At 39.7% G+C, this 16,804-nt stretch overlaps 1 long non-coding RNA gene across 1 annotated transcript; it reads left to right on the top strand.

Moving 5' to 3' along the window:
- Positions 1 to 1,411: 1,411 nt before the first annotated feature.
- LOC134355972 (uncharacterized) lies at positions 1,412 to 13,498 on the top strand. Its single transcript, XR_010020238.1, has 3 exons — positions 1,412 to 1,554; positions 8,871 to 8,940; positions 13,284 to 13,498. It is a non-coding gene; the product is annotated as an uncharacterized LOC134355972 (long non-coding RNA).
- The last annotated feature ends 3,306 nt before the right edge of the window (positions 13,499 to 16,804 follow it).

Genomic DNA, 16,804 nt, shown 5'->3' with positions numbered 1-16,804 from the left:
GAGGAATATTAAGGCGAAGCTCTGAGACTGCTCCTTCAGTTCAGTAAAACTGTTGGCAAAGAGCGAAAGGGCAATCTTGCACTGAAATGAGTTACATTCAAAAATGTGAATACATAATTTAGAAATTGCACTATCTGGTTGACACATATAAAATGACAAGGTTAAATAGATTGGTATATGTAATGCTATGGCATGTTTTGGAAAATTACTAAAACATGTAGAATATAATTTACAATCCAAAATAAAAGTTTAGGAATTTAAGTCTGTTCTCATTCCACTGTTATCATGCCACTGGTGTAGTGGCATCCACACTTCGGAAAAAGAGGCCTCAGGTTCGAGCCTGGCTGCCTTCTTGCACGAGTTCTACCCGGGCTGGGTTGAGTGTTGAGCTAGCAACTTGGTCTTGTAAAACAAATGGCAAAGAACTAGCAAAGTTGCCGCCCGATGTGCCAAAAGGCACAGGGAGAAACTCATTCCACGGAAAGTTACTGTATTTGGGTTATGATCGGTGTAATTGCACCTGAAACAAGAATGGACCAAAAGATGTTTTTAAGTAGTGTCTTCATCCTACCTATCCTTTTCCCATCCTCTCTGATACTTCAAACTAAGTTTCTTTCTCTCTTTTCCAGTTCTGATGAAGGTTTTTATTGTCTTGGAATATTAATACTATTTGTCTCTCCGCAGCTGATGTCTGACCTACTGAATGTTTCCAGCATTTACTGGCTTTATCTGTAAAAGGAAATGTTTCCTGTTTTCTTGGTCACCAGATGACATGGATTCTTTTCCATCTTAAACTTTAATCAAGTAATGTACAATGGAAAGTATAAAGGAAGTCAATCATATGGCAATAAAAAAGTGCTATTGAGTACCCAGTACATTTGCTCGGAAGAGAGTAATGTCTAGATATTACTATTAAACAAGTATAAGAGAATAAGCCATCAGTTGTACTCATTTCTATTAATTACTCATGCTGTTATCAAACTTTTGACCCTTTCACGTTGAAGGGCTTCAAACATCTAACATGGACAACTGAATTCTGCTACATTTGCATACACTTAGCCCCATGACCAGTTGCTCCTCACTCAAAGCATGGGGGATGGTCCATTACTTCGTTCAAACAATTGTCAAAAAAAGTTAATTGGCTTTGCCAAACATTATTTTTTTGCACTTGTGTGAGGCCTTTTGATTTTTTTTTTGTTGTCCTTGGTGAATTCTCCTTACTCGCAGTCATTATTTTCAAATCAAACATTCCTGAAGGTTTTGTTCCTATAAACAGGGGTTTGACCTGCCAGTTGCTTTGCATTGCTTTTTTCCTGGAATTATTATCAGCTTGGGTTTCCAGTATGAACTCAGTGTGTAAGAATCAGAGCTAATTGTATTCTGCTTTGCCAAGCCAATTCTTCTGATTTTCCCTGTTGATCGGATGCATCTGCACAAGATCAAACTTGTGAACCCTTTTCAACTTGCATAAATAAGAATTTAATAAGATGCTTTATTGGAAATTTTGGTGGAGTACAGAGACAAATGGAAACTTAAAGATAAGACGCCTCGGAGGTGAGTGTGTGCAGCTGTTGGCATTGCAGGAGAATAGAACCAATAAGGAAATAACTATTTTTCTAGGCTTGACGTGAATTATGGTCTGAGAAGGGGTGTATATTTATGTAAGGCTGAAGATGGGGATTTAAGGGACTGAATATTGCTGAAAGAGCGACGTCTGCATTCAGCACAACACAAAAGATGGAAATGAAGTAACTTCCTTGTAAAATAGCTCCTGACAGAATAATTTCAGTTCAGAGAGGCTGCCTTGGGCACAGATGAGAGTTGGCTAGAAAAATAGGAAATGATAGAGTCAACTTGTCAGACTGCTAAGTTAGAAACAAAACGGTCGAGTGTCCTTGGGAAGGTAGACTGTATATCTTTCAGAAATGATAAACAGTTTATCTGAACCCACATAAATAATCAGTGAGACAAACTCACAATAAAACAGGACAAAAATATAATAATGCAGAAAGTATTTTGTGAGGATTTTAACAATTACTTCATTAATTGAAAATTATGTTTGATTATTTTAATTTTTTTTACATATGTATTACAAATCAGATTACCCTTTATTAAAGCTTTCAACAGCTAAAGCTGCACAGTACATATATTCATTAATTAGACATATTTGGAGTTTGCAGCATTAAATAACATTATGTCACTAGAGGGCTATCTTCAAGAATTAGGTCTGTTTCAGGTTCCCTTTCCAAATTAAAACAGTGGGAATATTTATTCTCTCATTTAAAAATATTAACCCTGTATATAAACAGTTTAAAATATGGCTTACAATGGAACTATTCTGTTAGTTCAAATCTGCAAGAAAAGTCATGTTTCAGGACTAAATGGTTATGATAATATTTAACATATTTTAATTAACTAGAAAACTTTATGTGATAGAATTTGTGTTTCAATAAGATAATTCATAATTTTGCATGTCTCAACTTTTGAAGTTCACTCAGAACCAAGCAGCTCTTCAGAATCATCAATATGAAAAAAAATAACCATCTGCCCGTTGAAGGGTTAATATTAGGCAGCTCAGCAGAGTGGTTGTACCACTTAATTTTTATATGTAAATGGAATTAACCTTAATTTATGAAAGTCAACACAAATGAACATTTACTAAATAAAATGAGTGAATTAAATATGTGATACATATGCATAGAAATTGGTTGATGCCTCTAGAGGCAAATCAGGCAGTCAAGCGTGTGTTGGGAGATAGGGAAGAACAAGAGACCATTACAGAATATAAAAATTGAAATCATATCAGTACAGGAGATGGGTCCAGGTGTAAAGAGAGGAGGGGAGGGTTTAGGTTCAGGGTTATAAAAGAGGTTAAGGCTGATCAGTCTGTGTGGGGGCTGGCTCCTTGGTACTGGCATATGGAAAGAATTTTGGTGGGGATAGCATCTGATCAAGGACTTTGCTTAGCAGTAGGTTGAGGGTGTATTTGGTGACGTGGTGATTGGCTGATATTGTTCCAACGGAGTAGGTCAACAACAGCTGTAAATGAGGGTGGAGGATGTAGGAGTACGAGTACAGAGAGAGTGTGGCTGCCCTTTAGGTCAGGGTTATTTTGGCAGATTAGTTGGGAAAGGACCTGTAGTGTGGGTGGAAGAAAATATGGAATAGGGAAGTAGGCTACAGGGAACAAGAGAATGCAGATTCCGAAGCAACAGTCTGCTGGAGGAACTCAGCAGTTGAAGCAGAACCCACGGAATGTTTCAGGTCATAATGCTCCAGATTGATGAACCCTAATGAAGGTTTTTGACTGGAAACACCAACATTTACTTTCCTCTCACAAAGGCTGCTCTACCCATTGAGTTGCTCCATCAGCTTGTTTGGTACAGCAGGCTCTAGATTTGAGTTGAAGAGCATTATCTTTGTCATTATGTGCAATGTTGTATGAAACAGGTGATCATGGGCTCATGAGCATGGTTGTTCTCGACAAACATTTCTACAGAAGTGTTTTGCCATTGCTTTCTTCTGGGCAGTGACTTTATAAGATGGGTGACACCAGCCATTATCAATACTGAGAGATTGGCTGCTTGGCGTCTGTGGTCACATAACCAGGACTTGTGATAAGCACTAGCTGCTCATCCAACCATCCACCACCCGCTCCCATGACGCTGATTGGGGGGTTAGGCTAAGCAGGTGCTACACCTTACCTAAGGGTGACCTGCAGGCTAGTGAAAGGAAGGAGCATCTTACACCTCCTTTGATAGAGTTGTATCTCCACTCTGTCACACAGAAAGACATGAAGGAGATTTGATTAAACATTGCCTTAGAACCAACCTTTTAAGGTTAGAGACCTTTTAAGTTATGCCACAATAGACTTTAAGGTTCTGATGAAGACTTTCAGCCTGAAATATTGACTGTTCATCTCCCCCCTCCATAGATGCTACCTGACATGCTGCTTTCCTCCAGCATTTTGCACATGAGTGGTGTAAAGCCTTGATTCTGGACGCGTGATCCATGAATTGTAGGGTTATTTGTTCAATTGAAGATTCCTTGTGCTGTGCCTATGTGTGCTCTGAATACATTTGGGTGCCATCGTGCAATGTCTGTGCTCTGTGTTCACATGGAGGATGAGAAACACAGGCTTCTCAGGTTCAGCAAAATGAACGATGATTGAATGGAAACACAGTACATGCTGAGGACTGTTGACAGAGAGGGTGAGGAGAGAATTCAATCTAGAACAATAGGTAATTACTTAAAAATAAAGAGTTGGCCATCTAAACAGAGATGATGTGATTCTCTATCTTCAGTTTTGTAAGTCCTTGGAATGCTCTTCTTCCAAGTGTGATGAGAGCAGAGATGGGAAGGTTTTTGATAAGCAAGTAGGTGAAAGGTTTAATAGAGGTAAGAAGGAATGTGAAGTTATAAGTTGAGATAAGATCAGCTTTGACCTTATGAGAGGTAGACCAGACCCACGGGACCAGTTGACTAATTCCTGCTCCTGCTCCTAAACTGTATGTTTGGGTCTTCATACAATTCGCCCAAAGTCCCTAATTTTCAATACATTTTTCTTCTCATTATTTTTGTTGTTATATGTAAGTCTTAGGGCAAACACTTTAAACTATTATACATCCAGAATTTTTTGTCCCAAGAAGTAGGACATGTTCATAGATTATCTTTAGTAAGTCCAAAAGTTCAAAGTTAAATATATTATCAGAGTCACCACATACAATGCTGAGATTCTTTTCCCTGCTGGCATACTCTGCAAATCTATAGAATAGTAACTATAATAGAATCAATGAAAGATCAAGTAGGGCATAGCAGGAAACAAACTGTGCAAATGCAAGTATAAATAAGTAGAAATAAATAATGAGAGCATGAATAACAAGATGAAGAATCCTTAAAGTGAGATAATTTGTTGTTGGAAAATCTCAATAAGGTGTGGTTATCCTTTTTAGTTCAAGAACCTGATGGTTAAGGGGTAGTAACCGTTCTTGAACCCGGTGTTGCGAGTCCTGAGGCGCCTGTACCTTCTCACTCAGGGCAGCAGCGAGGAAAGAGCATTGCCTGAGTGGTAAGTATCTTTGATGATGGATGCTGCTTTCCTGAGACAGTGTTTCATATAGACGTGCTCAATGGTTTGTTTAAGAGAGCTTTACCCGTGATGTATTGGGCCAAATCCACTAACTTTTGTGAGATTTTCCATTCAAAGACAGTGGTGTTCCAATACTTCCAATACCAGGCCATAAGGCAGCCAGTCTATACACTTCCTGCTACTCATCTATAGAAACTTGTTGAAGATTTTGATGTGCTCTTTGCAATATGACAGGTCCAGAACAGGTCTTCTGAGATAGTAACACTCAGGAATTTAAAGTTACTGATGCTCTCCACCTCTGATCCTCTGAAGAAGAATGGTTCATGGACTTCTGCTTTCCCTGTTCTGAAGTCTACTATCAGTTCCTTTGTCTTGCTGATATTGAGTGAGAGGTTGATGTTATGACACCACTCAGCCTAATTTTCAATCTCCCTCCTGTATGCTGATTCATCACCACCTTTAATACGGCCCACAACAGTGATGTCATCAGCAAATCTGAATAAGTACTTACACTCAAAACCTCATTTGGCTGAGTAACAGTGTCAGGGAGAGCAAACCAGCCAGTGCACTGAACTTGAATATCAGAAGCAGCTAAAGCACTGTACTATACTTGTGCTCATTTTCCATTGGACTAATTCCAGTGACCCGGCTGCTTGTCTGTAACTCATGCTGAAGGAGACACAAATGGCCAGAGGAATGAATTTGATTAACAACTCGGCATTAGCAGAGATGGAGGAGAAGCCGTCTGAAAATTCTTGTGCATAAAACTGCCTCCCCATTAGACGCACTCTTCGGTCTGAAAAGGCTCTGATGCCCAGTGATAGGCACTTTCCTTCTGTGGCCTGAACTGTGTGTGTGAGGGATTTCATTAGCCCACACTTTGCTGATATGAAAATGGAATCACTGGTACATGGCTGACTCATGACTCAAAGTGTCCAGAGTGATGTGAAATAACTCAGTGTGATTCCAGAAAACAAAAATTAATTCTCAGCACTTCATGGTTTAGGATTTGACATCTAGGTACATTTCTTGGTTAGCCACCACCAGTCTCTAAAAGAAGCTATCTATGGCAGGTCTTAATAAATATTCTTAAATCAGGAAATATGGCATCAACAAAGTTATACACACCCGCCCCCCCCCCCCACTAAGTATATGTTGAAATAGTTACAAGTGGTTAATAAAGTAGGTTACAGAAGCATCTTACTAGTGAAGAACTCAGTCCAACCTCATGCCTCTTGAGATCACCTTAGATGTTGGGACGAGTTACCAGTTTCTGCTTTTAAGCTTCCATGTAATCACAGCCCTTTAAAATAAAATAAGTAATATTTCCTCTTGTAATCTGCAATTAATTAACTCAGCTAAATTAAAAGGATCATTTTAATAATTGTATTTTTAATTAGGATAAAACAGAGGAATGTGCAAGAATGATTATAAAATACACTGTATTTAATTGAATAATGCATTTCTTCATAAATAAAGGAATTTATGTTGTGACCCAGGCTGAACATGAGTTCTTGGAATCCTCTGGACATCAGATGAGCTTTCCGCTCCAATGCTGAGTATTCTACAATGCTGTTTGTCCCACCTTATCTCCAAGCACATTCAGGGCTTCTTCAGGTCACCAATAAAAGCAGCATGCAGTTTCTTGAATGGAAAAGCTCATTATTTTCCCTCTCTTTGCAATTAAAAAGTTCATAATGTTAATTAACAAAGGTATTAATATTAAAATAAAGTTTGCTTATTAAATGACTGGTGTTTACTTTCTGTGTCACTTTCAAAGAACAAGTGAACACACAGCTTTCAGGTTTACACCAGAACGGAATTTTTGTTCATTTTCTCTTTTTTATCTCGTTTATGAGTATTTTATATCCAGCGGCTGTAGCTGATAGAAACACTGACCTTTAAGCTTGTTGATTAATAGCATGATCTGTTTTCGCTTTTTTACTGTTTAAAATTACCATCTATTATAAATGTGAGATGACTGTGTGGCATTAGCCCTTTTAGTAGTCAGGAAATTATAAAATATACACTTGCACAGTAAGCAATTTTAACAATCTGCATGGTCATTCATCTTTTTAATGAGCCTTGTTTACAGCTCTCTACTATGTTCATCGTCACTCTTCCTATTTACATCTTAGCCCCTTTAATTAAGAGAGAACAGTAAAAATAGGATTTTTAAATAAATTCTGATTAATTCAGATAGCAGAAGGTTATAGGATGGGGAGGGGGAGTTATTATAACCGATAACGTTAGCTTGTGAAAGCTTTATTCCTTTGTTCTTTATTAGATTCAGTAAATTAGCAACACTGAATAGCTGTGACAAAAGACTCCTTCATATTATGTCTTACCACCCACCGTAAGGGCAAGACCTGAAAGTTAGGTCCCTATTAGGCAAAATAAGGAAAAATAAATCTTAACTCTATTTCTTACAGGAATTGCACTTCTTGCCACCAAAAATTAAGGAGGTTAGCCACCGCTTATTTTTTACACTAATATACTTTGCACGGTAAAAGTGTACTTCATTTTTAAAGCAGGTGAAATACAGGTTTGTTAACTTTCCTACATTAAGAGGCGAGTTCATCACTGAAAATATGAAGTGCAATTAATTGATAATAAAACTGTACAGCAGAAATCCATCATTTTATTAAAATTATTATTATTTCAGGCTAATTTTAAAATAGATATTTTTATAAAAATCAAAGCAGTTCATAAAATGATGAACCTACCATACAATATGATATATTAATGGTATATATTTCAGACCAATTAAAGACTAAGTCTGCTTTGGTTATGCTTAGTCATTTTGAAACCAAATATTAATTATGGAAAATTAAACATTCCAAAATACAAATAACACATAACTGTTAAACTTACGGGTTTGAAAAAACCTTAAATTTTATCTCTGACATTAAAAATACATTAAAAATTATAAGAAAGTGCAGCTCTCTATTTCAAAAATATTCTTTTTTACAATCCCTAATCACAAACAACAATTTTCAAATATAGATTGGGAATGTTATGGCAATTTCTAAGGCTATCAGTAAACATGGGAAGAAAGGAATTAATTTGAAAACGAGAAGGAAGGGCGGATGGGACATGTGATAATATGTTCATGATTAAAATAACAGAGGACAAAGACCATGCTCGTCCTAGCAATTCATTACATTAGCATCTTTAAGTCTTACCACAGACCAAAGCACAGATTAGCTGACACTACTGAGGGTGAGCACTGCTTACAACAATGCAGACCAACAGTGACCCTATCAGAAAGTTGGTTGATATATGTGAGATATTTGAATATATCAAGGAATGAACATTTTGAGTAATCTGAGAGCTGTTTTCTGGACTTAACATGCAGCAATGCACTGTGGGAATTAAATAATGGAAGGTCTACAAGCAAGGATGAAGTTTGCCTATCATTTACTCAAGAAATTTACCTCCATTTAACATCAGGACTTAGATGAAAAGTGGTATCAGAAGACAGAGTGTATTGGGAGATATGGAGCACTGAACGATGAAGGACATTATGAATGAATCATCATTGGGAGTTGTGGGGCACTGGAAGATGGAGAAAAATAAGGACAGAGAAAAATCCCAGAGGAGAGAGAAGCATCTGCAATGGGAGAGGAATTGAGTGCTGATGAGTTCTGACATGCCACCTTTTTGGTGTTAAACATAAATTGTGGTAATAAGGGATTTGGATATGGTTGTTGAACAGGCTGGGGGTCAGTTGGGTGACAGCCTATAAATCAGGGATTCCCAAACTTTTTTTATGTTATAGACCCCTGCCGTTAACTGAGGGATATGTGAACTCTATGCTGGGAATCCCTGCAATGGAATTCATGGACCAGGTGAGTCTGAGTTCCTTTTACGAATATCTTATAACTTCACAACAACAGAGCTGATGGTCAAAGAGCCTTTCTCTTCACAAAGAGCATAGAGTTTACTCTGTTAAAGACTGTTCTTTAGAGTTTGAGCATGACAAATTTGGAGGGCCTCACACATATAGTGCCCACTTCAAATACCTTCCCAAGATGGAAGATCTTCTAGGTCATTATCAATTTCATAACTCCAAACCATGCTCACCTCACTCAAAGGTTCTGCTGAGAATAATGTTCAATTTATTCCAAGATTAAGTGAGTGGACAGATAGAACATAAAACGTGGGGAGCACCAGAACATGAAAAAACATAAAGCGTTATCATTGAGTTTTTTAAAGAGAGAAGTATCCCAGGAATCTGAAAAATAGGGAAGAATGCACAGAGGGTTGAGCTGCCAGAAGCATTTTCCCAGCAGTACCACTGGGAAGTATATGATTAACCTGAGCATAAAACTCAAATTGTTTTCAGCGCCGGCCTTTTAATGGTTACTATGGTTCTACAGCACACAACACAATAGGCAGGTCTCTTTGGGGGTCATTGGTAAGTTAAAAGCCGTTTCTGAAGATGGGAATGAATACATAATAGAACAATCCCAAATCTGACAACAGGCAAACCCACAGAGGCAAATAACCTGACAGAATTTAAGTTGGTTTGATAGTTCCTCAAATGTGGGAGAATATAAAAGACAATTTTTTTAAAAGCAAAATAATAAAAGTGCCAGCTACCAGATGGGAATATGGATGCTTGTGCTGAGTTAGATGATGTTAGCTAGGCTGGCAATAGAAGCAGTGTATCTGCAGTCAGCACCTTTGAGTTACATTGAGGTAAATCAACCAAAGTACTCATTCCATATCACTGTTCAGTGGCTGTGTTTCAACCACTTGAGAGTGGATTGGTCGAAGTTCAGTTGTTGCATTGTTTCTTCTGAATAGCCAAGCAGTCACCACATTTTATGCTTCAACAATGATATCTAGCTGGGCAAGACCAGATGAAAGTATCAAGTATTGGTTGTACCCAGAGAGGGAGTTATTAATTTCAAGAGAGAATGGACATTGAGAAAATTGATCATTGTAATACCTATGTCAGACTGCTGTTTATTGATTACAGCTTAGTGTTCAACACAATCACTAAGAGTTTGTGTGGATCAGAAAAACATATTCTTCTTGCTAACTAGCACACCTTAAAGGTGCGTGCTTAGCCCACAGCTCCACTCCACTTATATTTGTATAAGGCATTGGTGAGGCCAAATTTGGAGTGCAGTTTTGGTCCCCTAATTACAGGAAGGATATTACCAAGGTTGAAAGAGTGAAGAGAAAGTTTACAAGGATGTTGTCTGGCCTTGAGAAACTGAGTTACAGAGAAAGGTTGAATAGGTTAGGATTTTATTCCCTGGAGCATAGAAGAATGAGGGGAGATTTGATAGAGGTATATAAAATTATGATGGGTCTAGATAGAGTGAATGCAAGCAGGCTTTTTCCGCTGAGGCTAAGGGAGAAAAAAAACAGAGGACATGGGTTAAGGGTGAAGGGAGAAAAGTTTAAAGGGAACATTGGGGCGGGGCGGCTTCTTCACACAGAGAGTGGAGGGAGTGTGGAATGAGCTGCCACATAGTGTGGTAAATGCAGGCTCACTTTTAACATTTAAGAAAAACTTGGACAGGTACATGGATGAGAGGTGTATGGAGGGATATGGTCCAGGTGCAAGTCAGTGGGACTAGGCAGAAAAATGGTTCGGCACAGCCAAGATAGGCCAAAAGGCCTGTTTCTGTGCTGTAATGTTTCTATGCTTTCTATGGTTTCACTCTCTGTATACCCAGGACTGTGTGGTAGGCACAGCTAAAAATGCCATTGATAAATTTGCTAATGACGCCTCAATTGCTGGCAGAATTTCGGATGGTAATGTCGAGCCGTATAGGGGCAAGCTGGATCTACGGGTTGAGTGGTGTTTCAACAATAACCTTGCTCTCAGTGTCAGTAAGACCAAGGAACTGACTATGGACTTCAGGAAGCGGAAGTTGAAGGAACACACACCAGTCCTTATCAAAGGATCAGAAGTGGAAAGGCTGAGCAATTTTAAGTTCCCGGGTGATATATCCTGAAGATCTATCCTGGGCCCTATGGACCATATTGCTATTTTAAGCAATCCAACAGCTTAAAATTTCCTTGATATTGAGACTAATTCTGGATTCATTTTTTAAAAAATTAATTACTTGAAGATTAATTCTCCTGCTATTATGGCGTGATTCAGACTCAAATTGTTGGATCAATGGTCCAAGAACTTGGCTACTGGTGCAGTAACATGGCTTCTAGGTTATCAAATTAGCTTGAAATGTTAGACCTAACCTGGGGCATGTATGCAACAAAGACCAGCAAACTCAGCCAGATCAAAAATGCAAGGCTAGATCACATGGCCTACACACACATCCCTGGGCCTGTTTCCAATCTGATTCAAGGATTAAGGATTTACCTTGCATTTGTTGTTTTTCATGCCTTGTGGAGCAGTGGATGCCATTTTTTGACACTTCCTTAGCATTTGTCTGTTTTTTAAGATGACGAGATGCTAGCTCGACGGTCAACCCAGCACAGATGGAAAGCGTGCGAGGAGCCGATCAGATTTGAACCTGGGTCCATTCACCTTGATGCCACTACGCCACTGGACCGCTAAAGATCAGCCTTATTTGCCATGTATATTTGCACGTATTAAGAATTTGCGGTGGTGTGCTGGTGCTACATGCAACAAAAATTCAAACATTCAACAATTGTATAAGAATAAATTTGGAAGTATAGATATGGAACAAAATGCTCATAAAAGCCAGTATGTATTTACAATGTAAACAGCATTATAAAAAATGGTTTAAAGTTTTTACAGTGTAGTGCTGTGACTGAGTTAATAGATAGAGGGGATAGGGGAGCTAAATAAAATGGCTGATCAGATTAACTACCTGGGGGGAAAAAACTTTTAAGATGGTGTGAAATTTTTGTTTTAATAGTCTCATAGAGTGTTCCTGAGGGAGCTTTTGAAAAAGGCAGTTTACTGGATGGGTAACATCCACAATGATTTTCCTTGCCCACTCTTGAGCAGGGGCTCAACTAAAATAGCATTTAATATTGTTATAAATAGCAAAATGAATCTGGATCCTTGTGTAAGGAATAACTCAATGGCTCTTGAATATAATCTGTAACTCCTCAGAGTTCCTCAACTCATTATAAACGGGAGTGCTGTAATTCTGCTGCAGATAGGCAATGGGAAAGCTACATTCTTTGCTCCAGAATTTCTTCATACACCAATAAACTACTGATCAGCTAATATTAGGAATCCTTCCAGCAGCAGTGTGCTAGGAACCACTGGCTATTTGCAACCTTTGCTGGAAATGAGTTGCTGATTAGCTTTCATTATATGATATGACTTCAACAGTGAACTCTTTAAGAACATGTGACTTTGTCTATTTGGAAGGAGGATCCGTTCTGATTACACTCTCTGCATGACTATTAGTAGGGTTCTTGATTACTATTTGACATCGACCAACAAGTACGTTTCTGTTATTTTTTGTTCTTCCAAGAATATTGGGAAGATGAATGTCCTTTATTTGAACGCACATAGATTTGCAACAAGATAGAGTTGTATATTGTGAAAGCTCTTACAGAAACATACAGGACTGGATGCTTCATATTTGAGTAATACACTTTTCCAAAATACCAGGTCAAAGGGGAAAGGAAGTGTGGTGGTAACGTGATGGGATTGGGTTCACAGTTCGCAAAGCCCTAAGCTCAAAAGGAGACTTTAAGCCCTATTTAATATAGGTCTCTGTGAGTACCCTCACTATAGGGAGGTTCAATTGTATCAACCTACTCTTCAAGCTTACTTCCCTGTTTAGGCTCTGTGAAGGAGTCAAGCTATCAATATCAAACGTTTGAGTGGTGGGTTCCCCCTCCCTACCAAGGAGGAGATACTTCCAACTAATAAAGTAGTTTAAACAGTTTATTTTATTTTTACTGATAGGCATTTAAATTGAGACAAATAGTTCTCAACACATATTTAATACTCACAGAGGATTTTTGATTTATAAAGCATTCCCAAATTACAGGAGATATATAAACTACAAAGGGATTTCCAAACACAGGTACATTTCTTACAAACTAAAAGAACATACCAATGAGTTATCCATTGTATAAACTGAAGTTTGAGGAACAAATTATTTCTGTCACCTCATCTTTCTGCCATTCTCTTTGTCATTCGTAACAATCCCCAATGCTTCCTAACATTTGTACTGTTTTGCTAGTAGTTGACATTTTATTTGCGTGTTATGTTTTTCAGATACCTTTGCTGGAAAAAAATAATTCACACAGATGGTCTAAAAGCTTCTGGGGACAGAGATCACAGACACCCAAAATAGATGCTATGACGGCTGACTCTAAATACATAAATATCCCAACAACCTATACCGTAACTGTGTTTGATGTGCTAAATGACAAAATCACTCTGGTCTGCAAGTTTCCCTGAACTCAGTCACGATGGTGCAAATAACTTAACTAATGTTGTCTGGTTCTAATACAGACCATTTAACAAAACTAACATGAGAGGACACATTTTTAAGGTGCTTGGAAGTAGATACAGAGGAGGTGTTAAGGCGAAGTTTTTTACACAGAGAGTGGTGAGTGCGTGGAATGGGCTGCTGGCGACGGTGGTGGAGGCAGATACAATAGGGTCTTTTAAGAGGCTCCTGGATAGGTACATGGAGCTTAGAAAAATAGAGGGCTATGGGTAACCCGAGGTAATTTCTAAAGTAAGTACATTTTGGCACGGCATTGTGGGCTGAAGGACCTGTATTGTGCTGCAGGTTCTCTATGTTTTTATGTAAAACCCCAATGTCTTACGTAGATTAAACATGAGCCTACAAGACCTCACTGTTTACTTATTTACAACAAAAATGTAAACAAGGAATATTGGTTAGAGGTTTAACTTTGTTACAAACAAATCTGACCCTTTGGAAAGATCATGCTACTGTGCTAGAAAGCTGAGGTCAACAATAATTTTCTTGGGCCCCCAAAAGTGATGGTCCATCAGAGTATTGTTAATTACGGAAGGTACCAAAGCGATTATGAGTTGTGATATAAAGGCGGTAGATCATGATATGGAATTGGTTTGGGTTGATATCATAAACTGCAGGGAAAGGAATACAGAAATGGGAGTACTCTGTATGCTTCCTAAACATGATATGTCAATAAAGAAGATCTGGGGAAATATCAAGAGCATGACTGAAAGGCACTGCAATTATCATGAGAGATTTTAATCTTCTTATTGATTGGATGGACCAAAATGGCAAGGGTATTGTGAAAGTAGAATATGTAAAATGTTTTTTTGGAGCAATATATTGTGGAGTCTAGCCCGTAAGATTTGGTCTTATTTTAAACTTCCTGTTTTGCAATGAAGAAGGATCAATAAAGGAATTTGTAGTTAAATGTTGTCAAAGGGGAATGACCACAATATGACAGAATTACAAATGCAGCTGAAAAATGAATTCCATAGGTCCCTGACCAGTGTCTTCAATTTAAATAAGACTGGTCTGTATCCAACCACAATATGATAGAACCATGTCTGTGATAGAACCAAGATGGGTATTTATACTGGCATGACGGGGGAGTTGTCTGAGACAGACTGGGCAAACATGTCAGTACATGAACAGTGGCATATATTCAAACAACTGGTAAATAATGCTCAACAAGAGTTTATCGCAATCAAAAAGAGAGAATCTTTGAGAAACTGGTAAGATTTGCGACGAACAAATAAAGGACGGTATAATGTTAAATTGAAAAGTAAAGTACACAAACTGGCAAGGGCTGTAACAGGACGCGGATCAAATGGCCTGCAGCTAACATGACTTCACTGTGGAAGCAGTTTGATGAAGATGTTAACCAAATTCTGGAGGCAACGGGGAAGGGAGGGGTTGATAGGAAGCTGCAAGCCATGACAACAATTATTGTCAGTATTGCAGCTGAGCGGTTTGGAGAAGAGGAGAAGGAAGGCTCCAAAACATCTTACTCGAAGAACCAAAGAGCATTGCGGATCCACAACATCAGGCAGGAGATGAAAGTGCTGAAGTCCCAATACAAGGAGGCCGGAGAAGAGGAGCGCATTGGCTTGGCCCAGCTGATGTGCATACTACGAGAAAAGATCAGGGTCCTCTGCCGGGCAGAGTGGCATCGGAGGCAGCATCGTGAAAGGGCCCGAAAACGTGCTGCCTTTATCGCCAACCCCTTCAAGTTCACCAAGGAGTTGCTGGGGGAGAAGCACAATGGGAAACTGGCCTGTTCACAGGAAGACATAGACCAACATCTGAAGAAGATATATAATGATCCTGAAAGAGAGCAGGAGTTGGGAGAGTGCGACATCCTAATAGACCCACCTGAACCGGATGTGCAGTTCGACATGTCAGAGCTGCAACTAAAGGAAGTCAGAGAGGTTCTCTGCAAAGCAAGGGCAAGCTCGGCTCCAGGACCAAGCAACACTTCGTACAAAGTGTACAAGAACTGCCCCAAACTCCTGCTGTGTTCGTGGAAGACCCTAAGAATCTTCTGGAGAAGGGGGAAGATCCCAGAACAGTGGAGAGTGGCTGAAGGAGTGTGGATCCCGAAGGAGGAAAATGCCACCCAGATAGATCAGTTTCGCTTCATCTTCCTGCTGTGTGTCGAGGCGAAGATCTTCTTCAGTGCCACTTCTAACCGGCTGTGCACCTACCTGGCAAAGAACACCTATATTGATACATCAGTCCAGAAGAGTGGCACTTCAGGGATGCCGGGCTGTCTGGAGCACATCGGTGTGGTGACACAGCTCATCAGGGAGGCCAGAGAGAACAAGGGCAACCTGTCAGTGTTGTGGCTCAACCTGGAAATGCATTGGCTCCATTCCGCAAAAGCTGGTGCAGCTCACACTGACCAAATATCACGTCCCCAGCAGAATCAGAGACCTTATCACTGATTATTACAGCAACTTCAGGATGAGTGTCTCTTCAGAAGCAATTACATCAACCTGGCACAAGGTGGAGATCAGCATCATCACAGGGTGCACTATCTCAGTGACACTGTTCTCCGTAGCCATGAACATGCTCACTTAGTCTGCTGAACCAGAGTGCAGAGGGCCCAGAATGAATTCTGCTCAATGGCAACCACCTATCAGGGCATTCATGGATGACCTCACAGTCACCACAGAATCAGTCCCAGGCTGCCGGTGGATTCTGCAAGGGCTCGAAAAGCTGGTGGAGTGGGCCCGGAAACCTGCCAAATCTAGGTCGATGGTGCTGAGGAAAGGGAAGGTGGAGAACAAGTTCCGGTTCAGCATCGCAGGCACAGCCATCCCAACCATTACAGAAAAGCCAGTCAAGAGCTTAGGCAAAGTTTTTGACAGCTCTTTAAGGGACATAACATCCATTCAGGCAACCTGCACTGAGTTGGATGGCTGGCTGAAATCTGTGGACAAGTCTGGCCTACCTGGGAAATTTAAAGCCTGGGTGTATCAGCATGGCATTCTTCCCAGAATTCTGTGGCCCCTCCTCGTCTATGCAGTTCCGATCTCGACAGTCGAAACCTTAGAGAGGAGGGTTAGCAACCACCTCAGGAGATGGCTGGGGCTGCCAAAGAGCCTGAGCAGCATCGCACTCTATGGACACCACAACAAACTGCAACTGCCCTTCAAATCCTTGGAGGAAGAATTCAAGGTAACAAAAGCCAGAGAAGTGCTACAGTATAGGGACTCAAGTGACCTAAAGGTGGCTAGAGCAGGGATCCAAGTAAGTACTGGCAGGAAGTGGAGGGCAGAAGAAGCTGTTCAGGAGGCAGAGG

Source organism: Mobula hypostoma, chromosome 13 (genome assembly GCF_963921235.1).
Source record: "Mobula hypostoma chromosome 13, sMobHyp1.1, whole genome shotgun sequence".
Lineage (NCBI taxonomy): Eukaryota > Metazoa > Chordata > Chondrichthyes > Myliobatiformes > Myliobatidae > Mobula > Mobula hypostoma.
This window is presented reverse-complemented; position numbering and strand designations above follow the sequence as displayed.